Source organism: Meles meles, chromosome 15 (assembly GCF_922984935.1).
Source record: "Meles meles chromosome 15, mMelMel3.1 paternal haplotype, whole genome shotgun sequence".
NCBI lineage: Eukaryota > Metazoa > Chordata > Mammalia > Carnivora > Mustelidae > Meles > Meles meles.
In genome coordinates this window covers 83,563,689-83,589,507 of record NC_060080.1, presented here as the reverse complement: position 1 = coordinate 83,589,507, position 25,819 = coordinate 83,563,689, and the positions used below count along the sequence as shown (strand labels likewise).

At 43.3% G+C, this 25,819-nt stretch overlaps 1 pseudogene; it reads right to left on the bottom strand.

Moving 5' to 3' along the window:
• Positions 1–2,157: 2,157 nt before the first annotated feature.
• On the bottom strand, positions 2,158–2,276 carry LOC123926290 (annotated as a pseudogene).
• Positions 2,277–25,819: the final 23,543 nt, after the last annotated feature.

Here is a 25,819-nt window from a genome sequence, read left to right as displayed (position 1 = left end):
CGGCCGAGGGCCAGGGAAGGAGTCCGAAGGGGGAAAGAAACGAAGAAGGCCCTAGAAGAAAAAGCCTCCGGCACCTGGTTTGCACAGGCCGTCTCCCATCCAAGTACCAACCAGGCCCGACCCTGCTTAGCTTCCGATATCAGAGGAGAGCTGGCGCGTTCAGGGTGGTATGGACATAGAGGAACGCCGCTGAGCTCGGCGCCCTAAGAGACTGCTGAGCGCTTCCCTGGCCCCGGTAGGGGCCGTGGATCCTCCCTCTGCCTGCCCTGGGCATGGCGCCTGCCTCCCGCTCACCCCCCACCCCCACGTGCCAGATTTCCAGAGGCCTGCGGCACACCAGCGTCACCAAAGGACGGGCACCTTCCCATTGCGGGACTCCCCAGCCTCGGCACCCCGTGGCTCCCCAGATGGCGTGGGGGTGCATCGGGGTGCATGCTCGGTTTGCTCAGCGCCCACACCCCCAGCGGCCCTCTGCCGCCCTAGGCCCGGCGCAGCCGCCACCTGTCCTTCCCTCCTCTTCTCTGCTGTTCTCTCCTCCGCTCCGCTCCCATCCGCTAAACCCAACCTCGCTCCCAGCCCATCCGACCACAAGGCCGACGCCACACACCAGCCCAGACGCCGAAGCCACGACCCGTGGCCCTTCCTCCGCCAACTTTCCCCTCTCCAGCCACGCACACCAGGCTCTGATCCAGAGACGCGAGGGGCCGGCTCACCTACACAGACACAGGGACACTCAGGGAAACACAGGGACAGACTCAGACGGAGGGACCTCTGGACAGACAGGAAGAACGCAGAGCCAGAGAGACAGACCCTCCATCCCCCCAAAACTCCCCCGCGGACAGACACGGGGACCTTGACCGGGATGGGGACAGAGACACGGGTGCTCGCAACACTGACACACTCTACACACACACAGAGCCACCCACACCCACCCGGACAGGACACCACACGCCCGTGAGGCTTCCGTGGCCAGTCACCAGTCCCCTGAGGGAGGCTTCTGGTGCTGGGGCGGGGCTTTGGCCCGAGGGTGGCTCCCTGGAGCTGCCGGAGGACTTGCAGCCCAGGTGTCAGGAGTCCTGCTCCGCTGCCATTCCTGCCCAGCTCCCAGTCAGGCCTGGGGGCCTGCGAGGGTTTCTTTCTCTGGTCTGGTCCTTTGGTGTGGGGGGTGGGGTGTAGGGGGCCTGGGGACCTCTCTGGGCCCGGTGTCGGGCACCGCCGGTCTTGCTGAGCCAGAGAGCCTCGCTCTGGCCATCGCTGGGCCCCTGAGACCGAGTGTGGAGCCGGGTGCCCACGGCACTGCGGGAAGCCCAGGGCGGTCGGCCCTCTGGAGGCAGGGGCACCTGAGCCCGGGCACAATGACCCAGGGCCAAAGGGGAGGTTGTTGGTGAGAAGGAAGGGAATGCCCTTCTGGGCTGAGTGGATCCCAGGCCCCAAGGAGAGAAGTGGTGGTGGCGAGCTGGGGTGGTGGTGGGGCAGCCTGTGGGGGATGGGGCAGAGCCCAGGTCTCCAGGGCGCCCAGCGGGGTGGTGGCTGTGCCCCTGCAGGCTGGCTTAGGAGCTGGGGTCAGCCCCAGGGCCTGGCCAGGGGAAACAGGGTCCAGGGCCCGGGCCCAGGGCTGGGACTCAGAACCTTGGAAGCTCATGCCCGGGGAAAGAGCCCGAGCCGGGGTCGAGGCCCGCTCCTCCCTCTGGCTTCCTGCCCCATACACCCTGCTCCCCGCCCCTAGCCCTCCTCCCACAGCCCGGCCCCCACGCCCCTCCCCGCCTGCCACAGCCCAAGACCTCACCCCGGTCCTCGGTCCTCACCCATTACCTTGCCTCCGGCCTTTGAGCCCGCTCCAACATTGTCCCTCCCTGCCAGCAGCCCCCCAATCCCGGTTGAGGTGCGGGTGGGCCTTGTGGCATGTTGGTGGAAAGGCTGCATTGTGGCCGCCTGCCCGTGCAGCGGGCCGCCCTTTTGGGGCCAGGGGCCCGCGGTGCTGGGGCTGGGATAGCCAGGGGTCAGGGGGTCAGGGTGGTGAGGGGACCGGGGTCAGGGGCTGAGGTGTTCAGGGACTGTTTGGAGGCAGCCGCCTTGGGCAGGGTGCCCGGGGTGGCAGCAGAGGGACAGGGAAGGAGTCCGAAGGGGGAAAGAAATGAAGAAGGCCCTAGAAGAAAAAGCCTATGGCACCCGGTTTTCCCAGGCCGTCTCCCATCCAAGTACCAACCAGGCCTGACCCTGCTTAGCTTCCGAGCTCAAAGGAGAACAGTCGCTTTCAGGGTGGTATGGCCATAGAGGAATGCCACTGCAGCTCGGCGCCCTAAGAGACTGCTGAGCGCTTCCCTGGCCCCGGTGGGGGCCGTGGATCCTCCCTCTGCCTGCCCTGGGCCTGGCGCCTGCCTCCTGCTCACCCCCCACCCCCACGTGCCAGATTTCCAGAGGCCTGCGGCACACCGGCGTCACCAACATAAGGGCACCTCTCCTGTGGCTGGAGCCTGGGAGCCCCCTCCTTGGTCCTGCCCTCCTCCCGGCTGCAGTTGGGGACTGTCCCTTGGCCTCCTGCTCCTCTGCACCCCGTGGGACAGTGCTCCCTGCTGCCACCTTCCCTGCTCCCTCAGGGCACTCTGTTCTCTGGGAGGAGGAGCACGGAGGCTTTCCAATCCTTACACAGGGCACACACACGTTGTTCATTTCCAGTAATTTATTGATCTCCAGATACATTTCTGAATTTCTTTAAAATTTAATGTAAATCTATTTTAAATTTTCCAACTGTATTTTTACATTTTTCCGGTCCTCACAACGCAACTACAATCGTCTAGATTCGGCGTCGGGCATGTGAGCGTGTGCCCGCGCCCTCGTGCGTGGGCCGGTGTGTCTGCCATCCAGAGAACACTTGGTCTTTTCACCGCTGAAAGTTCATAAATGTGAAACAACAAGCAGTATCTTAACCAAACTAACAAGGATGAAGCTAATGTGTTACAAAACAAGGAAGAAATGGCTGCAAATTCTTAAGATTTCCTATCAATAAATTTAATACTACACTAATGCTATGGATTTAGGACTAAACTATGAATGGAAGACTAACATTTGAGTTTAGGACTAAGGTTTGAATTAAAGGCTAAAACTTGGATTTAGGACGAAACTATGAGTTCAGACTAAAATTCAGTTGAGAAGTACACTAGCAATTTTTTACAGTTGTGTGGAATGTTGTTTTGTTTAAGTTTTCTTCTCTTTTTCTTTAAGGCAATTCCACGTTATTCCCGTAAATATGGAGTTCTTTCTGCACATCCGGAAGGCCAGTCCTGGCCCACAGAAACGGTCGTGTTTGGAGTCTCTGTCCATGTCCACAAGAGAGGATGTCTTCAGTCCCAGTGACATGGATTTCAACGCAAACACGATCCTACATTACACAGCTGTAGAGGGTCTGATGGGGAAAGTCCGTAGCGAGGACAATAGGCACGGAGGTCTGTCTGGATGTGCAGCGGCAGGGTGAGCGGGCTACACGGCTGAGTGTCCCTGGGGCCCCAGTGGAGACCCAGGCTCTTGCCGAGAGAGAGAGCCGGCAGACATCCTTCCCGGACCTCCCTGCAGAGGCTGAGCCGGGCTGTGGCTGTTGAGCGCCGAGCGGCCCTGAACCCGGTCCCACCCACAGGTGACCCCCAATCCTGGTGCCCTCGCACGGGGACCTCCGCACTCCCCAGGGGCCCGGTGACCCCAGGGACCCCCTGACACTTCTCCAGGTCTGCAGGCTGTGGGAGGAGCCGCAGGAGCAAGAGGGTCACTCGGGACACTCAGGTGGTGGGACTCCAGGCTGGCCAGCATCTGCCTCAGGCGGTCATGTTCTCTCCTCAGCTCCCAGAACTTTCTCTCGCTGGACACAGCGGCCTCCCAGCCTCTCGCGGCTCTGTTGTGCTGGAAGAGGACCAGCTCGCGGCAGTGGGAGCTGTGTCTCTGCAGTTCTCGGCGCACGTCTCGGGTCATCTCCTTGTGGAGGTCGCGCAACTGGCCCGTGAGCTCCAGGTCTCCATACAGGCCGGCCAGTTTCTTTCTCAGGGTCTCAAGCTGAGCTGCCCCTTGAAAGAGGTTTCTGTGCAGTCGCAGGGCGAGTTCGTCCTGTTCGTCCAGTGGCTTCTGCAGGCTCCGCCTCAGCTGCTGTATGTCCTGGTCCAGCTGTCCATTTTCCCGCTGCAGAGCTGCTTCCTGGGTGTGCAGATGGCCGATGTGTCGGGCCAACTCGGCGATCTCTTGCCTTTCTGCCTCCAGGCATGTGGCCCGGTCTTCAGGATCCACTTCACGCCTTGGAGGGGACACAGGGAAGCCAGTGTCCTCCGTGACAGCCTGTGGCTCAAGGGCTGCCCGAGGGGCGGGGTGGTCGCCCTTCTGGGCTCCGCTCTTTGGTGGGACTCCGCAGGTCCTCGCACCAGCATCACCTGCTGGGAGGTCAGGCGGGGGGATGGCATGCAGCCCGGGTCCTGCCTGGGACGGTGACCTGCAGGTTCGATGTTTTGGGATCAGTTCCATGTGTGCGCTCGTCGGCTCCAGCCTTTCTTCCCCCTCCTCTTCCTGCCCTCTCTGCCTCCCTCTGGCACCCTGTTGGCTGAGCAGTCTCAGTGGCTCTGCAACGGGAGTGTGGTCACTGCCGTCCCTCCCTCTTTTCCTCCCGGCCTGTTCTCCATCCTCGCCTGCTGTTCCCCCGATGGCGTTTTCTCCAAGGCCCTGGGGACGTTGACGGGACTGACTCCTCTGGTCCTTCTTCAGGTCGTTGGCACTGTCCCCAAGGACCAGCCTGCTCAGCATTTGGTTGATGGCTGCCAAGCACAGTGTCTGTAAGGAGGGTGGACTGGCCAACACCCTGGGTGGCTCGCAGGTGTCCTGGGCTTGTGTGGTCGGGCCCGTATTCTGGTGGCCAGCTCTGAAGACTAGGCGGCGAGCAGAGCACCTTCGTCCCAGCACCTTCACCCTTCTCGGAGGGAGTCGTCTCTTCCGCAGGCAAAGGAGCAGCAGCATGGTCCCTAGCAGCACCGCCCAGGGCCACCCAGGGATATGTGTCAGCGCATCCCACACATCTAGGACCACCTGGCAAGTGGCTCTGCTGGCCAACGGAGGTCCCTCCATGGCTGCGTTGGGCTCCACAGCTACGTCTCCGAGTGCCAGCATCCTGGTGACCCAACTGAGCACTCAGAACCCTGTGGAGAGTTCTGTGTCTGAGGTCATCCTGTGCTTGGCAACCAGGGCAGAGCAGTTGGACTGGGGGAGGGGAGGCCAGCCAGGTTCTAGAAAGAGTTCCTCCTGACTTTGCTGTCCAGGACCAAGTTGTGTCAATCACACAAGCCCAGGGAACCTGGGAAGAGCTCATGCCCGGCTGGGCTCAGCCCCTCCAGGCCCACCTGGCCCTCCAGCTAACCTAAGGGGCTCGAGGCAGGGCAGAGTCCCTTTGCTCCGTGTCCACAAGAGAAGTTAGGGCAGATGGATTGTGAAGGCCTCCTCCCTGGCCTAGGCCCATTCTCCTGATTTGAAATTTCCCTCTGCTAGAAGGGACTCTGGTCCTGTCTGCAAAGGTCCCAAGTTCTCCCTCCATATTTCGCTATATCTGAATTGCCTTTTTGATTTCAACATGAGTAGGTTTTAGTTTTTTTATTTCTTCAGGTAGAGATTCTCTCATGTCTTCTATGTTTTTTCCCAAGCCCATCTAGTATATTTATTATCATTATTCTGGTCTCTGGTTCCAACATCTTACTTAACATCCATCCATACTCTTCAGTTACCTGGAACTCAGTACTGCCTCTTGTTCCCTTTCCTAAGGTCCGTTTTTCCATTTGTCATTCTGTCCATGAAGAATATAGATGAACTAGGAACAAAATACCAAAATGGAAACAATGAACCCAAACAAAATGGAAGAGATCTGAAACCGAAAAAAAAATTAGAATTTAAATATGAAACAGATAATATAATCAGACAGGTGAACTGAAAAGAGCATTACACGGGATATTGTGTATATTTTCGTCTGTTTGTTAGAAAACGAGATTCCACAGTTTTAAAAGCTGAAAATCTTATATGTGTACAATAATAAAATGAAATGTAATGAAAGGATAGGTTATAACTGTAAAAATGAAAATTAAGAAAGAAGAGAAATAAGTTAAAAAAGAAAAAAGTGCACACAGGTGAACAGAACAGAGCTTTATGTTATATCCTGAGTTTGTTTTGTTCAGTTAGAAAAAACTACATCTCAAAATTGTAAAGAAGGAATAACATATATATACAAAAATAACATTCAATACTTTGAATGGGTTGAATATAAGTGTAAAGATGAATGTTAAAAATGACTTTAAGAAACAAACAAAAAAAAAAGAAGATAAAATAGGAAGAATATGATCAGACAGGTGAAGAAAACAGAGCCATATATTAGATTCTGGGTTTACTTTGGTCTGTTGGAAGAAACTTCATTCCACAATTGTAAAGAAAGAAAAACCTATATATACATACAAAAATAAAATTAAATATAATGAAAGGATAGAAGGTAAATATAAAAATGAAAATTAAAAAGATTTTTTAAAAAGATTTGATGAAATAAGAAATTAGTTGAATAAGGAAGGAGAAAAAAGTAGTGAATAGACTTTAAAGAATCATGGGGAAAAGTCATGAATTTTATATACTATTTATTTATTTAGAGAGAGAGACGAGGCAGTGAGGGAGATGGTGAGAGCTTCTCAAGCAGGCTCCCTGCAGGGCTTGATCTCAGGACTGTGAGAATACAACCTGAGCCAATACCAAGAGGCAGACACTTAACTGACTGCACTCCCCAGGCACCCCTGAAAAATGCTTCTTTAGAATGTGTGCAGAATCAGATGGTACACACAAACCCCATAACTAGCAGAGCTATAGAGGGCACTGCTCACCAAGATGTGGGCACAGCCACAGGAGACCAACAAGGGATGTGGAAGCGTCATCCATGGGCAGCACCCACAGGAAAGCCATGACTCCCCTAGTCTGAAGGGACAGGGTGGAGAGAGGATACCAGTACCCACAGAGACTGGTGATGGGGAGACACTGTCCATTAGCCCAGGAATGTGGCTGCTGCCAACGCATGGCCTAAAGGGTCATAAATACCCCCAGCCATTTTGTCATCAGCTTTCTCTGGTGACTCCATGGGCCAAATCCCACAGGAAGACACAGACAAAGTGGTCCCGTGGTTGTTCTTCAGAGAGGTCCATCTCCTGGGTCTCCAAACATGGTGGCAAAGGTTGGAAGGAGATCTGGAGGGACCAACACAGAATACCCAACAGTGTTACTCTGTTTTTTATCTGATGCCCCAATCCTGGTTCATAACATATTGTGGTTTACAATATATTTTACCCAGGGGTGCCTGGGTGGCTCAGTGGGTTAAGCCTCTGCCTTCAGCTCAGGTCATGATCTCAGGGTCCTGGAATTGAGCACCACATTGGGCTCTCTGCTCAGCGGGGAGCCTGATTACCCTCTCCCTCTGCCTGCCTGTCTGCCTACTTGTGATCAATCTCTCTCTCTGTCAAAATAAATAAATAAAATCTTTTAAAAAATACATTTTACCTAAAGTTTATATTATAATTATTTAACTTCAATTTGTATCTGTGAAGCCAAGGGATGCCCAGATATCTGATTAAACACTATTCTGGGTGTGTCTACAAAGGTGTTTCTGGAAAAGAGGAACATCTGAATTGGAAGATTGGGTAAAGCAGGCGCCCTCCCCAGTGAGGGCCTGAGTAGAACAAACCAGCAGAGGAAGGTTGAATTTGCTCTCAGCCTGACAGCTGGGAATTGATCTCCTCTCAGCCTTGGTGCTCCTGGCTCTCAGACTTGGACTAGAATCTATGCTGCAGGCTCTTGGGCTCTCCTGAGGTCTCAGAAGCAGACAACACTGTGGGACTTCCAGCCTCCAAAATCAGATGGGACAATGTTTTCTATTTAATCTCTCACCTCTCTCTCTTTCTATATGTCTAGACAAATAGATAGAAAGATACATAGATACATAGGTGGATTTTATTGGTCCTGTTCTAATATGGTATATATGCATTTTCTTAAGAGAAGGAAAGTCATCAAACGTTAAATAAATAAGAGAATTGAATCATCCAGTCATGACATAGTTGCCCAGCATGTAGTCTAAAGGAAAAAGTATTCTAAATTGTTTAAGAATAAGAACTCAGCAAAAAACAATGACTTGGTATCTGTGCTTACACAAAATATTTCATGGATATTTTAGTACCATGCTCATATGAATAATGAGGTACTATGCCCTCATTATTTTTTTAATTTAACCATCATCATGCTGTACCTTCATCATCTGTAGTCTTTGCTTGTTCAGAATTCCCTGCTGATCCCCAAACTTCTGTCTGGGAAATGTATGAGCCAGTCTATACCTCCCATGATGAGTTTCCAAGGAAGCATTTTAACAAAAAAACTATGAGTTACTCATAACCAATGACTAAAGCAAACAACATTCTAAGCAGTTGTGCGCTGTCTTTGACAAGGTGGGAAAGCATACACTCAGAGCAAGTGCTCAACCAATGCCACACTGAATGAAGGAAGCCCTTTCTCACAGTAGAAGACCTGGGTCCAAGAGATCACCCACCACATTACCTTAGCAGTGGTCCCATTCTTGTTCTCCATAATTCACTGTCAGACACAGGTAAATGCTGGCCATGGCCCCTCCAGGAACTGAGGCAAGATACTCCCACAGGTGATCAGTGGCTCAAGATGAGATCACTGGCTGGCAGGAGAGTATGTCTACTTCACATTCAAGACACACAGGGGACTCCCTGAGATGAGTTGGTGACACCCTGGAGTCTCTGGGACCCCAGGCAGAATCCTTCTCAGAATTCTAAGCTCTCTCAGCCTATTGAGAAGGACAACCATTTACACAGCATGGTAAAGGGGAGAGTTCAGTTTCCTTTATGACCCTATCAGGTGTTGCCCACACTCTCCTATTTGTTTAAAATAATAGACATTATATCATGCCCATGACAAAGAAGCTAAGCGCGTTAGGAATCCAAACATGACTCTAAACACACATTCAGTGATGTGTGGCCCAGGTCCCATCAGGATTGAAGGACTCATTGCCCTAGCTCCCAGAGCTCTGCTACACATGGACCTCAGCTATCAGTCACCTCTGAGTGGTCTCAGCTGAGGAACTGCCTTACCTGGGGGGACATCCTCTTTCCAAGATGCCCTGCCTCCAGTGCTCACTTGACTTGGGATGGATAAAAGCCAGGCTTGTTGCCCCAGCTGAGCACAGTTCTGAAATGTCATCCATCTTCTGATCTCTTTGGAAGGTTGGCCTAGGTCACAGATGATGCTGTATTGCGTCTCAGCTCCACACCCCTTCCCAAATCCTGCTTCCCCCTCTCCCTTCCACAGCTGTGGATACCAAGACAGTCCCTGAGGAGTACTGCATGCTAATCTCCATCTCAGACTCTGCCTCCCAGGGTACCCAATCCACAACAATTACCAACCCCTTGGTTTACTTTTGTTCACTGTCTTAAAAAAAAAAACAAAACTAAAATCCAATATACATTTTAAAATGTGTAAAATCTGCATGATGTTTAATTTTCTGTGTCTGCTCGGTTAGGTCACAGTACCTCATTATTCAATTAAACAATAATCTAGGTATTGCTGCCATGGTATTTTGTCAAAGTGACTAACACGATTAGTTGACTTTAAGTAAAAAATTACCCTCAAGAATGTGGGTGGGCCTCACCCAATCAGTAGAAGGTCTTAAGAGCAGAAACTGAGGTTTCCCCTGAGGAGAAAAAAACTCTGCCTAAAAAGAGCAACTTCAGCTCCTGCCTGAGTTTCAGCCTGCAAGCCTCCCCTGCAGATTTTGGACTTGCCAGCTCCACAGTCATGTGAGCCACAACCTTAAAATATATCTCTCGGGGCGCCTGGGTGGCTCAGTGGATTAAGCCGCTGCCTTCGGCTCAGGTCATGATCTCAGGGTCCTGGGATAGAGCCCCACATCGGGCTCTCTGCTCCGCAGGGAGCCTGCTTCCTCCTCTCTCTCTGCCTGCCTCTCTGCCTACTTGTGATCTCTCTCTCTGTCAAATAAATAAATAAAATCTTTAAAAATATGTATATATATATATATCTCAATATATATATATATATCCTTTTATTTCTGTTTCTCTGGAGAACTCTGACTTACATAGTCTCCCGCCATGAATGGACTTTTTTTTTTCTCTTTGTAGACTTGTCCTTTTTTAGTTTACATATTTGGAGGTTATATTATTAGGTGCGAACAAATTTAAGAACATTTTATCTTAAAGTGGAAACTTTTATTGCTCTGAAATGAACTAGTTTTATCTCTGACTTTGTAACTTTGGGTTTGCATAATTTTTTCCCATTCTTTGCTTGTTGATATACTCACATAAAAGGTGTATATCTTATAAACAGCATGTTCAACTTTGTTTTATTTTATTATCTGGTCTGAGGAATTTTATACTTCAACTGAAATACTTAGTCTGTTTAAATATACTGTAACTTAAGTTTAAATCTACTGCCTTGCTATTTGTCTTTTATTTGCCCTGACCATTCCACATTTTCTGTCCTTTCTTAAGATTTTTAAAAATTTATTTAATAATTTATAACTTCACTTCTTCTTCCCTTAGCTTGTTAATTATACTTTAAAATTTGGAAGGGGAGTGTTTTCCCTAGAGATTACAACAGGTGTTCTTGACTTAATAAAGTGCTATTTTTGTTGCTGCTTTAATTTTCTATTTTCAATCTCATGAAGTGATGTTATTATTTATATAACCAATATTTATCCAGATTTATGTGTATTCTTATCGGTTCTTTTCATAATTTTTTTAAATTCTCCGTTTTTGTTTCATTATATGTCATTTATTGTGATAAATGCAATGTATATGTTTCCTGTCTATCTGAAGACAGACTTGCCATGTAGATCCCATTTTAAATGGATGAGGCAATCAAGACTCAGAGAGATGTAGAACAATGGCGTCCAGCTTGATAATTCAGAGCGTAAGCTTTGAAAGCCGTAGACTCTACCCTCTGCGGGTCTTACTGTTGGAAGGAGTCATTTATCACGGTAAGCGTCTCTTTATCTGTAAAACGGCAGAGACTAACAACAACAACAGCACCCACCTCACATTTTGGTTGTGAGACTCTAATGAATTAAGGCTTGTTAAAAAAAAGTATCCGTGGGGCGCCTGGGTGGCTCAGTGGGTTAAAGCCTCTGCCTTCGGCTCAGGTCATGATCCCAGGGTCCTGGGATCGAGTCCCGCATCGGGCTCTCTGCTTGGCAGGGAGCCTGCTTCCTCCTCTCTCTCTCTCTCTGCCTGCCTCTCTCCCTACTTGTGATCTCTATCTGTCAAATAAATAAATAAAATCTTAAAAAAAAAAAGTATCCGATGCAACGTCTGGCACATCGCACGTGCTCTACAAAGCTTCACGTTGTTTGCGATGATGACGACGGCGAGAACCGCGGAACAGGCCTGTCAGGCTCCATCGCTGCGCTCCCGCGGCGCATCTCAGAGAAACTCCACGCCCTTCAGCACCTGGAAGGAAATGGCATTCAGCAGTCGCCGAGAATGGTGTGGGCACAGACCCGACCCAAGTTCGCCCAGAGCGACTGCTTTGTATCGCTTTTATTCCCATAAAGTCTTTTTCCATTCTGAGATACACAAATCATTCTGCCATGTGTTCTTCCAGGATTTTTGTCAAGGCTGATGGTCGACATTTAGACCTTTAATTTGCCTCGTATTTACTTGGGGGTAATGCATCAGAATACATGGTGAAGTTTATCATGTTAATGTACTTATTCTGCTTCTGGAATTTATACTTCATCCCTTGTTCTAGTGTTTATCCTGTACCACCACCACCCCTCGTTTTAATTGTATTGATATTAAACTATGTGTTTACATCTAGTAGAACAAATATCAAGTCAATCTTTTTCTATTTTGTTTCTATTTTATCTTTTCTCAGCTCTCCTCATGAATTTATTCTCCTAGATGAATCTTAATTTTACTTGAACATGTTTCAGAATAAATCCCACCGGGAATTTAAATGCTATTACATTAACCCTGTAAGTGAATGATTTTCATTTACTACATTCTTTTTTTCAAGCAGTTATCGTTTTGTTTTTGTTTTGTTTTGTTTTGTTTTGTTTTGTTTTTTTTGGCTATCTTCACATTGTTTCCAAAATTCTTGGTAAGTCTATTTAGGTATTTCATGTTTTGTGTTACTATTATAAAAGGGAATTTATTTCCATTAAATATTATATGTAACTTTTTCCCTGAATTTTAGAAAAGCCACTGATGCTTCATAAATTCATTATATGCCTAGCAACTTACTTTTAAAAATTTGGGTGTTGGGATCTTTCTAGATAGAGAATCATCATTGTCTAAAAGTAAAAAAAAAAAAAAAAAAAAGAAAAAGTAACTTTCTTCTCTTTCCAGTGTTACATCTCTTGCTGGGTTGCTATAATTCTAGAACATAGATGATAACAATGGTAGAAGACATCCCTCCTTAGTTCTTGGTTTTAGTGGGGCATGTTAGTATCTCATTGCCAAGTATGGTTTTGGTTGTCAATTTCATGTTTGTCTTCTGTTGAGAGATAATGCTTATATTCCTGGTTTTGCTGCCTCTCTCTCCTCTCCTCTTACAAAAATGACTACACAAGAAATAGTAATAGTTACAGCAATTGCTAGTATACATTGGGTACTCACCAATGCTTTATAGAGTAGACACTTACTATAGTCATTTCAATATTTATAATGCAGTGCTGTTATTATTTCCAGTGAAACAGAAATAAATGGAAGTGTTTACTCACCTTGGTCATACAGATACTAAGTGTTAAAGCTTAGCTGTGAACCTTGGTCCAAAATAGTCAAAGTGACTTACATACTTTTTTTTGTCATGCAAGGAGCTCATGTTCCTTATTCTTCATGTGCCCTCTCCCACATGGACTGCCCCCTGTCTCTGCTCAGCTCGGTGCTTCATGAGGACAAATTCTGCAGGCTGTACTCCCTGGTCTCATTTGCTGGCTGCCTTCTATTGGGTTCGGCCAGCTAGGGTCACTGACATGACATTGGAAGGTAAGGAGAAGGGGTGAGGGTTTTTCTTCCTTGGCTCTCTCCCTGCCCAAAAGTGAAATCCACAGTAATAGCCCCTTTGCCACTGCTTAGGTGCCGGTACTACCTCTTCACTCTCCCCATCTGCCCCTGGAGTGGTAATAGTTTACCATGGGTGCTAACTCTAGGTGCCTCACCACCCCTTGTATGTTTCCTTAGCTTTACCAAGCTTGTTTCAAGTTGTCCCATCAGGAAAATCTCTATTTAAATAATCTGGTGGGGACATTGATTTATTCAGAGTGTCTATTTTTTTTTCTAATTAAAAAACATATTTTATATAACTCCAAGGAGCTAAGATAGGAGGAAAACCTAGATGACCTTGGGTTTAGCAATGGCTTCTTGATCTCTTTTGAAGTAATTTCTACACCCAACATGGGGCTTGAACTCAAAACTGAGAGCAAGAGTCTCATGCTGTACCAACTAAACCAGCCAGGGGCAACGACTTCTTAGATTTAGGGACCCAATCAGTAAAAGAAAAAATTAATAAGTACATTCCATTAAAATTAGAAACTTCTATCTTCAAAGGACTCTTAGGGGAAAGAGCAAACTAGCTTCTTTTAAAAGAAAGTTTCTTCAAAACACATATTAGAGGAGTGGTGTAAAATATACAAAGAACTCTTAAAACTCAACATAAGAAAACAAACAATTTAAAAATAGGGGAAAGAGCTGAACAGATACTTTACCATATAAGATACACAGGTGGCAAATAAGCATGTGAAAAAGATGCTCAATATGGTTAGGGAATTGCGAATTAAAATAAGGAGATACCACAATACACCTATTAGAATGGCCAAAATGTAAAACACTGACAGCACCAAGATGTGGGCTATGGAGCAACAGAAACTCCTATCCATTTCTGGTGTGAGTATAGAATCATAGAGTGACTTTGGAAGTCAGTTTGGTGGTTTCTTACAAAATTAAATATGCTTTTACTATATGACCTAGTAATCATGCTCCTTGATATTTACTTAAATGAGTTGAAAAATATACATTCAGACCAAAACCTTCAGGTGAATGTTTATTTATAACAGCAGCTTTATTTAAAACTGCAAACACAAACAAACTATAAACCACGAAAAGACTGGAAGAGCCTTAAATACATGTTGCTAAGTAAAAAATGCCAATCTGAAAAGCTATATTCTGTATGATTACTCCTGTAGGGAAGGAAAAATAATTTTCCCTCTGCCCTTCTGAGTTCTTAGCTGACACTCCTGTGATGAAAGACAGACTCACAAGAGAAGAACAAAAAGAAGTTTATTAGCAGTTCTGTCTCAAGTATACATCGAAGATACATGGGGAAAATGAGTAGCTCCCCGAGGTGGCTTAGAACTCAGGAATAAATGCCTTCTTATTAAGGAAAATGGAGGCTTCTTACGGGAGAGAAAATGGTTTTAGGAAAGCAGAAGGGCCCCTGGGAAGACTCGATGGGGAGTCTGACAGCTTGGGACAGAGCCTGTCTGTGTGCTTTGCCAACTTCTAGTCTCGTCTTCTGTACTGACTGAAGACACTCCCAGGAGGAAACTGATGACCAAGATCCTTTTGGAGGCTCTGACTTAAGGCAGATGAGGGAGATCAGAGTCTCTCCTGCCGCTGCTGTTTTCTGGTGCCTTCAGCTCAAAGTATCCTGTGTACCAAAGCAGTGGATATTAGGGTGGCACATCCTGGAGTCCTTCAGTCACATGTTTGGGACCATATATTCTGCTTCTCTTTGCTATGAGATGACATCCTGGAAAATTCAAAACTGTGGAGACAGTAAATGGACCAGGGGCTTGGGAGGAGGAAAAGATGCAGAAGTGGAGCCCAGGGGAGTTTCAGGGCAGTGAAACCTCCTGTAGGGTGCTGTAATGATGGATAGGGGGCCGTTATACATTTGTCCATACCCATAGATGGTACAGCACCAGGAGTGAGTCCTAATATAAACTATGGACTTGACTTAATAACAATGCATCAACATTGGCTCATCACTTATGACAAATGTACCACCTTAATGTAAGATGTTACTAGTAGAGGAGACTGCAAGAAGAGAGAGTATACGGATTCTCTGTACTTTCCACTCTTTTTTTTGGCATACCTAAAACAGCTGCAAAAACTAAAGCCTAATGATTTTTTTAAATGTATCATTATTTTAATTCATTTTCAGTAGGCATAATTGTGTAGATTTCTTTCAACTGCAGGTACGATACATTACATTGATAGATTTCCTAGTGCAGAATTGTCCTTATATTCCTGGAATAATTCTGCTTGATTGTGTGGTATGTTCTCATTTTTATTTAGCACTGACATTGATTTGTTGGAATTTCGTTTTGGATTTTTGCACCTATATTCATAAGTGAGAGTGTCTCATATGCTATTTTTTTTAAGTTGAGTGGTTTTGGTGCTGTCTCTCTCAAGCATTCGTATCAAGTTAATATAAGTTCATGAAAATAAATTGAGATTTAAATATAACTATAGATTAGGCATCTGTGCTATATTATATGCAGTAGAAAGTATTTTGTATGAAACCATTTGACCTTGAAAAATTTTGAAGGGATTAAAAGTTTCTGAAAAATCCTTTCAGTAGCATGCATAGTCATTGGACAATTCAGGTTTTCTTCTTTTTAAGTAAAGTTTTATAATTTATACTTGGCCGGAAAATTGTGTTTTTCATAAAAATATCAAATTTATTTGTAGAATATGTATTTTAAGGTTATCCTTATTTGTGTGGTTTCCTCTGAATCTGTAGTCACATCGTTTTTTTACTCCCACATTTGTGTATCTTTATTTGAATCAAATGTATTTAATCAAAATAGTAAGAATTAAAAGTGAACGCATGTCTGTTGTTGAGTTTCTCTTATTTATGTAACTAGCTGTATTCATCTATCAATTCAACAGCTTTCCCCCTTCCTGATATAAGGGAGAACATTCTCCTCCCCTACCTATTCTAGGTTCTCCAGCGGGGCCTGTGAATTAGACTAGCTTTATACAGATGAAAGTGAAAACACACAGAAGTTTAAGCACAAGTGGGAGCACTCAGTAACCCAAAGAGGTGGTCAGATCTTGGGCTTAAATATGGAAAAGGAGTTTGGGAATTTTCTGGTCAGGTGAAGCAATCTGTGAGAAAGTAACCAGGAAAAGTATGGGAAACAAGAGCTGCTTAGTAAGATTTGCTCTGTACATCTAAGCTGGTGCCTTCTTTGTTCTTAAGTGTCCTCCTTTTCCAGGTACAGGAGAGAGAACCACCTCTACAAATGCAGATTTCCTTGACAGAAGACAAACCTGTACCCTGTTTTTGGAGCTTTTCCTGTGTCTACCTGTTCTCAGTGGCCTTTAGTTCAAAATAGTCCCTATGCTAAAGAGGTATATTTTAGGGTGGCATATTTTGGTACCCCTTACTGATCATTTTTAATGAGATATGATTGACATGTAACATTGTATTAGTCTTAGGAGTACAACATAATGGTTTGAAATATCTATCTATATAGATAGATATATAGATAGATAGATAGATAGATAGATGAAATCATACGTTATTTGTCTTTCTCTGTGTGACTTAGTTCACTTAGCAAATTCCCTCAAGGTCCATCCACATTGTAGCAAATGTCATACCATTGTGTGTGTGTGTGTGTGTGTGTGTGTGTGTAATTTTCTTTACCCATTCCGAATGAAAGTCCTTTATAAGATTTACTATTTGTAAAATTTTCTCCCATTCTGTGGGAGTTTTTTTCCCCCCCACTTTCTTGATGGCATGCTTTGAAGCACAGAAGTGTTTCATTTTGATGATGCCCAGTTTATCTATTTCTGTTGTGGTTTCATGTGATTTTGTGTCCTATTTAAGCAATTGTTGCCAACTCTAAAGTCATGAAGATTTACACTTAGGTTTTCTTCTGCGTGTTTTATAGTTTTAGCGCCTCTGTTTTGGTACGAACCCATGCTATTTTTTCTATGTAATATGTGAGAAGGCTTCAATTTTATTCTTTTTCATGTGGACATCTAGCTGTCCCAGCATCATTTGTTAAAAAGACTAGTCTTTCTTCCATTGAATTGTCTTAGCACAAAATTTTAACATATAGCTTGTCAGGGTTATTTATAAATGATTTTTTACCGAGTAACTTTCATTTCTTGGTGAGCTAATGTTTGAAAAGTTTGCTTTTTATTCTCAAGTAGTTGGATTCTTTTAAATGTTTTACCAGTATTAATTTTTATTTTTATCACATTGTGGCCAGAGACTGTCATGTATGAATAAAATATTATGAAAATCTTATAAACTATATGAAATATGTGTTTCAGTTAGTATTTTCCAAAAACCTAGAAGGGTATATTGACTCTGATGTAACTAAGGCAAAAGGAAAAAATTAAATGTCCTTACTTACAGCCCATTGACTACTCCTTGAAACAAGGAGAGTGACCTTCCTCTGGGAGCTCAGCTGCCTCAATGTCCACACTTTCCAAAAGGCAAAAGGTACTCTGTGTTTAACATTGTCTCCACACCCCAAATTCTTGAAGTCTGAACATAGTAACAATTCTTTTGAAAACTTTTTTTTATCTCTACCCCCCAAGATCTATGTTAGCAATCAACCTCCAAACATATGACCTACTGATACACATCAGAAGGGTCTCATGACTAAGGTTTTATTAGACAGTAATAAATGACTTTTTCCCAACAATAGCTACCTCCCTCAAGGTCCTAGAAACCTCGCTTCCAAAATTCCTTGGAGAATTATGGTATCCCTGATTCCCTCCCAACTTGAAAGTATATAATGGGCCACTCCTCATGTCCCCAGTGCAGGTCTTTCTGACCACAGGTCCTCTCCTCATGCTTTAATAAAACCAGCTTTTTTTTTTTTGCACTGAGGACATTTCAAGAACATTTCCACATTAAAATGTTTAATATGTATTAACTATTATATATATGTAAGGTAAGGTAGAATGTTTAATATATATTAACTAGACCTTGTTAATTACATTATTAAAATCCTCTACAGACTTTTTATTTTGGTCTTTTTGATTTATGATTCTTGAAGATAACATGCTTAAAATTCTCTTATTTCTTGTATTTTGCAATGCTTTTATGTGATTTATTTTAGAGATACACTTTTAGCACATTAAATTTCATGACAACTTGATCCTCTCACTGAGTTTTCCATTGTGCATGTACATTGACCCCCTTGGCAATGTGGTGTGCTCTTCCCCTTGGGTTCTTGTTGTGCTTCCTTTGGTTTGTGTTTCTTTGATGTATCTTTTCACATGCTTTCACTTTCAGTTCTTTTTTTATTTTACTTTTTAAATTTTACTTACAGCATTAATCTTTTTCTTTTAATAAGAAGGGTTAAAACAGTTTATCAAACTTCATCCATTTAAATTTATTTTTGTAGGTGATATCTATGACCATACCTAATTGTTAATGATGGTGATTAGTAATAACAATAGTAATAATCAGTAGCAGGAGGAGCATTGCATGAACTTTATGAACCACGCACTGCTAAGTACTTTTTGAGCATTATCCTATTCATCCCCCAATTTAACCTATGAATTAGGTTTTTTTTTAATAAACATATAATGTATTTTTATCCCCAGGGGTACAGGTCTGTGAATCACCAGGTTTACACACTTCACAGCACTCGCCATAGCACATACCCTCCCCAATGTCCATAACCCCTCTCCCCCTCTCCCAACCCTACCTCCCCGGTTTAAAGTAATCAATCAACGTTAGAGAGCTAGCATTTTATATCTTTGTTTTCCTGTTGGCCTGCTCTTTTCTTCTTGTTCTCTCTCTCTCTTTTTTTAAATAAGTTGACTATTTTAATACTTTTTTATATCTAACAATGATGTATACAATATACAAGGGTGCATACTATACTTTTAATTATCTGATAAGTTCTTTTGAATCTTAAAACATGCACTTGCAATAACATTTATTTCATTACTGTTGCCAAAAATTCTTTCTCTTTGTACTTCTTGATGTAAAATTAGAAAATTAGCAGCTTTGCATTCCCTTGTTCTTCTCCTCCATCTAATTCTTAGTTTTTGTTGCCAATAATCTGTAATTTAAAGGTGGGGATGGAGAGAAAGGGGCCACTTTGACTTTCAGGAACATTTAAAAAACATAAGCACTATGTTTTCAACTATTTTTTCAATACCTATTACATTTTTTAAAAAATGTCTGAATGTTCTCTAATTTATCTGCTGTAATTCCCACATTCTCAAGATTTTTGCTTTGCTTTGATGCTATACATATTCAGCATGGGGGTTTGTTGTTTTATTTTGTCATTAAGGAAAGACACATCATGGAAATGAACTACTTTCTAAAGCCTTGACTATTTGTTTTTGCCTTTACAGATGAAGGAAAACTTGATTAGTCTAGACTCCTGGTTACAACCTTTCCCCTTTAAATCTCTGTAAATGACACTTTTGTTCATATCTGATGTTCGTTACTATGGATAGTCTGAGACAAAGATTATTTTACTTTATTTTAGGTAAATTGACTTTTTCTGCCTGAATAATTGGAGGATATTCCTTTTGCCCTAGATTTCTAAATTTCACAAAGTTCCATCTGGATATTGCTCTGTTTTTATTCACCTGAAAATAGGTGAAGTATTTTGATTAACACACTTAAATTCTTAAGCATATTATTTTATTTTAGCTTTGATGGTTCCTTCTGTTCTATTCACTACACTGAAACACATGCTTACACCCATATGGAAACAGAGTTGATTTTATCAATCTTTTATGGTATCTGGATTTTGAGTTTTTCCTCCCTCCAAGATTATGTTCTATTTGAGCATGTACATGGTTTCAATGTTACCTTTAGATCACTGATCATTTGGGATTTCTTCTTATGTGAAGTATAAATCCAATTTTACTTTTTCATCAGTGAGTCTAAGTGTCTTAACAGCATTTCTGAGAAAGTTCATAATTTCCCCAATAATTTGAGATTCATCTGTTATCACATACAAGTGTTCCATATAGTTAAATCTATTTCTGAGGTGCCTGGGTGGCTCAGTGGGTTAAAGCCTCTGCCTTCAGCTCAGGTCATGATCTCAGGGACCTGGGATCGAGTCCCAAGTTGGGCTCTCTGCTCAGCATGGAGCCTGCTTCCTCCTCTCTCTCTGATTGCCTCTCTGCCTACTCTTGTGACCTCTGTCTGTCAAATAAATAAATAAAATCTTTAAAATCAATCAATCAATCAATCAATCTATTTCTGGACTTTCTACTCTGTCCCACTGGTCTGTATGCTCATGGAACTTTTCCACATTGCTCTAACTGCAAAAGTTTGATGGAATATTATAATACTTTTTATTGGGTGAAAACCCCTTCACTTTCTTTTCCAAGTTTCCTTGGCTATTATTACATATTTTTAAGGAATCTATATGAATTTTAGAATCAAATATCTAGCCCAAGGGAAAAATAAACCAAACTCATTGGTATTTTTATTTTGATTGTATTCCGTTTGCATACTGATTCAGAAGAATGGGCAGATTTATGTTATACTGTTGTATCCCTGAACAAGGAGTATCTTCCTTATTATTCAAATCTGTTATGTGTTTTTCTGCAGTGTCTTATACTCTTCTTCATTTCTTTTTAGCCCACTCCTTATAACATTAAAGTATTTTTCTTTCCTCCCCCCCCCACTTGGAAGTGGGGTCTGCTTCTTCATTGTGTTCTAATTTGCAGGGTCATCAAAGTGCCTTGTGATGAGAAATAGTCTTTTCTTCCTGTAACATAGCCTTTTGCCACATTTCTTTCCTTCCTCCTTGGGCCTCACTGTTGGCTCTCTTTCCCCTGGAAGGGTCACACCTCCGGTCTGATGAATTTTAAGATGCTTCTCCTTCTCCTTCTACTTCTCTTTCTTCTTCTCCTTCTTCTTCTTTTGTTTTTAGATTTCATTTATTAATTTGAGAGAGAGAGAGAGAGAGAGAGAGAGAGAGAAAACATAAGGCAGGGGGAGGGCCAGAGGCATTTTAACCCCACATTAGCCAGTGATCTGATCCCCAAGTTCTCAGGCCTATTCTCAACATCTCCCTACTCAAGAGAGCCCCTCTTCTCCTGGGGTTGTCTTCTCATTCCACCACCGTGATGGGGAAAATACAGGACATACTATTCCCAAATATGGCATATTACATATTGCATATTTTAAGCTGAAGGACTTTGAGAAACAAGCAGATGCAGAAAGGTCACTCTGACCTCCACATCCCTCACTGCTCTTCTCTGAAAGAGGTCATAGAGGCCTCACATCAGAGGCTCCCCCCACACACCTGGAAGGTACCCAAGGAAAGGAACATCATTATCTCCAAAGACAAAACAACACCCATTTACTATACTGACTTCATTCTCCTTAACCTATCATGTTCCTCCATGACCATCCAGTCTTCCTCAGACCTAAAATAAAAATACACAGATCTGCTTCCTTCAACTTTTATTTCTTTTGAAGGCTGCTCTGTGATTTCCAACTTACATTAAAGAACAGTGTGTTTTTCTCTGTTAAGCTGCCTCTGTCAGTTTAATTTTCTGACTCAGCCAGGCACCCTAAGAGGTGAAGAAATGTTTCCCTCCTCCACCAGCATCTCACCTGCACTGTGATCTTTCTCTGACATTCAACCCTTGCCTCTCTCTGTTGCAGCCTGAGTTTTGAGTCTGGCTCTGCCGTTCAGAATGCTTTCCCCATTACATTTATAGTTTATATTACCCTTTATCTCATTGTTTTGCTATAGGTAAGGGTCATAGGTGACTCTTGAAATCCTCATCGTCCCATATGCCTTTTGAAGAGATTCAGATTCAGGTCGCTGTTTTTTTTTTTTTTTTTTTTCTCATTTTATTTATTTTTTCAGCGTAACAGTATTCATTCTTTTTGCACAACACCCAGTGCTCCATGCAAAACGTGCCCTCTCCATTACCCACCACCAGTTCCCCCAACCTCCCACCCCTGACCCTTCAAAACCCTCAGGTTGCCCCAACCTCCCACCCCTGACCCTTCAAAACCCTCAGGTTGTTTTTAGAGTCCATAGTCTCTTATGGTTCGCTTCCCCTCCCCAATGTCCATAGCCCGCTCCCCCTCCCCCAATCCCACCTCCCCGCAGCAACCCCCAGTTTGTTTTGTGAGATTAAGAGTCATTTATGGTTTGTCTCCCTCCCAATCCCATCTTGTTTCATTTATTCTTCTCCTATCTCCTACCCCCCCATGTTGCTTCTCCATGTCCTCATATCAGGGAGATCATATGATAGTTGTCTTTCTCCGATTGACTTATTTCACTAAGCATGATACGCTCTAGTTCCATCCACGTCGTCGCAAATGGCAAGATTTCATTTCTTTTGATGGCTGCATAGTATTCCATTGTGTATATACACCACATCTTCTTTATCCATTCATCTGTTGATGGACATCTAGGTTCTTTCCATAGTCTGGCTATTGTAGACATTGCTGCTATAAACATTCGGGTACACGTGCCCCTTCGGATCACTATGTTTGTATCTTTAGGGTAAATACCCAGTAGTGCAATTGCTGGGTCATAGGGTAGTTCTATTTTCAACATTTTGAGGAACCTCCATGCTGTTTTCCAGAGTGGTTGCACCAGCTTGCATTCCCACCAACAGTGGAGGAGGGTTCCCCTTTCTCCACATCCTCTCCAGCATCTGTCATTTCCTGACTTGTTCATTTTAGCCATTCTGACTGGTGTGAGGTGATATCTCATTGTGGTTTTGATTTGTATTTCCCTGATGCCGAGTGACGTGGAGCACTTTTTCATGTGTCTGTTGGCCATCTGGATGTCTTCTTTGCAGAAATGTCTGTTCATGTCCTCTGCCCATTTCTTGATTGGATTGTTTGTTCTTTGGGTGTTGAGTTTGCTAAGTTCCTTATAGATTTTGGATACTAGCCCTTTATCTGATATGTCGTTTGCAAATATCTTCTCCCATTCTGTCAGTTGTCTTTTGGTTTTGTTAACTGTTTCCTTTGCTGTGCAAAAGCTTTTGATCTTGATGAAATCCCAACAGTTCATTTTTGCCCTTGCTTCCCTTGCCTTTGCCGTTGTTCCTAGGAAGATGTTGCTACGGCTGAGGTCGAAGAGGTTGCTGCCTGCATTCTCCTCAAGGATTTTGATGGATTCCTTTCTCACATTGAGGTCCTTCATCCATTTGGAGTCTATTTTTGTGTGTGGTGTAAGGAAGTGGTCCAATTTCATTTTTCTGCATGTGGCTGTCCAATTTTCCCAGCACCATTTATTGAAGAGGCTGTCTTTTTTCCATTGGACATTCTTTCCTGCTTTGTCGAAGATTAGTTGACCATAGAGTTGAGGGTCGATTTCTGGGCTCTCTATTCTGTTCCACTGGTCTATGTGTCTGTTTTTGTGCCAGTACCATGCTGTCTTGATGATGACAGCTTTGTAATAGAGCTTGAAGTCCGGAATTGTGATGCCACCAACTTTGGCTTTGTTCTTCAATATTCCTTTGGCTATTCGAGGTCTTTTCTGGTTCCATATAAATTTGAGGATTATTTGTTCCATTTCTTTGAAAAAAATGGATGGTATTTTGATAGGGATTGCATTAAATGTGTAGATTGCTTTAGGTAGCATAGACATTTTCACAATATTTATTCTTCCAATCCAGGAGCATGGAACATTTTTCCATTTTTTTGTGTCTTCCTCAATTTCTTTCATGAGTACTTTATAATTTTCTGTGTATAGATTCTTAGTCTCTTTGGTTAGTTTATTCCTCGGTATCTTATAGTTTTGGGTACAATTGTAAATGGGATTGACTCCTTAATTTCTCTTTCTTCAGTCTTGTTGTTGGTGTACAGAAATGCAACTGATTTCTGTGCATTGATTTTATATCCTGACACTTTACTGAATTCCTGAACAAGTTCTAGCAGTTTTGGAGTGGAGTCTTTTGGGTTTTCCACATATAGTATCATATCATCTGTGAAGAGTGATAGTTTGACTTCTTCTTTACCAATTTGGATGCCTTTAATTTCTTTTTGTTGTCTGATTGCTGAGGCTAGGACTTCTAGTACTATGTTGAATAGCAGTGGTGATAATGGACATCCCTGCCGTGTTCCTGACCTTAACGGAAAAGCTTTCAGTTTTTCTCCATTGAGAATGATATTTGCGGTGGGTTTTTCATAGATGGCTTTGATAATATTGAGGTATGTGCCCTCTATCCCTACACTTTGAAGAGTTTTGATCAGGAAGGGATGCTGTACTTTGTCAAATGCTTTTTCAGCATCTATTGAGAGTATCATATGGTTCTTGTTCTTTCTTTTATTAATGTGTTCTATCACATTGATTGATTTGCGGATGTTGAACCAACCCTGCAGCCCTGGAATAAATCCCACTTGATCGTGGTGAATAATCCTTTTAATGTACTGTTGAATCCTATTGGCTAGTATTTTGGCGAGAATTTTTGCGTCTGTGTTCATCAAGGATATTGGTCTGTAGTTCTCTTTTTTGGTGGGATCCTTGTCTGGTTTTGGGATCAAGGTGATGCTGGCCTCAGAAAATGAGTTTGGAAGTTTTCCTTCCATTTCTATTTTTTGGAACAGTTTCAGGAGAATAGGAATGAGTTCTTCTTTAAATGTTTGGTAGAATTCCCCTGGGAAGCCGTCTGGCCCTGGGCTTTTGTTTGTATGGAGAGTTTTGATGACTGTTTCAATCTCCTTACTGGTTATGGGCCTGTTCAGGTTTTCTATTTCTTCCTGGTTCAGTTGTGGTAGTTTATATGTCTCTAGGAATGCATCCATTTCTTCCAGATTGTCCAATTTGTTGGCGTAAAGTTGCTCATAGTATGTTCTTATAATTGTCTGTATTTCTTTGGTGTTAGTTGTGATCTCTCCTCTTTCATTCATGATTTTATTGATTTGGGTCCTTTCTCTTTTCTTTTGGATGAGTCTGGCCAGGGGTTTATCAATCTTATTGATTCTTTCAAAGAACCAGCTCCTAGTTTCATTGATTTTTTCTATTGTTTTTTTGGTTTCTATTTCATTGATTTCTGCTCTGATCTTTATGATTTCTCTTCTCCTGCTGGGTTTAGGGTTTCTTTCTTGTTCTTTCTCCAGCTCCTTTACGTGTAGGGTTAGGTTGTGTACTTGAGACCTTTCTTGTTTCTTGAGAAAGGCTTGTACCGCTATATATTTTCCTCTCAGGACTGCCTTTGCTGTGTCCCACAGATTTTGAACTGTTGTGTTTTCATTATCATTTGTTTCCATGAATTTTTTCAATTCTTCTTTAATTTCCTGGTTAACCCATTCATTCTTTAGAAGGATGCTGTTTAGTCTCCATGTATTTGGGTTCTTTCCAGCTTTCCTCTTGTGATTGAGTTCTAGCTTCAGAGCATTGTGGTCTGAAAATATGCAGGGAATAATCCTAATCTTTTGATACCGGTTGAGACCTGATTTGTGACCCAGGATGTGATCTATTCTGGAGAAGGTTCCATGTGCACTAGAGAAGAATGTGTATTCTGTTGCTTTGGGATGAAATGTTCTGAATATATCTGTGATGTCCATCTGGTCCAGTGTGTCATTTAAGGCCTTTATTTCCTTGTTGATCTTTTGCTTGGATGATCTGTCCATTTCAGTGAGGGGAGTGTTCAAATCCCCTACTATTATTGTATTATTATTGATGTGTTTCTTTAATTTTGTTATTAATTGGTTTATATAGTTGGCTGCTCCCACGTTAGGGGCATAGATATTTAAAATGGTTAGATCTTCTTGTTGGACAGACCCTTTGAGTAGGATATAGTGTCCTTCCTCATCTCTTATT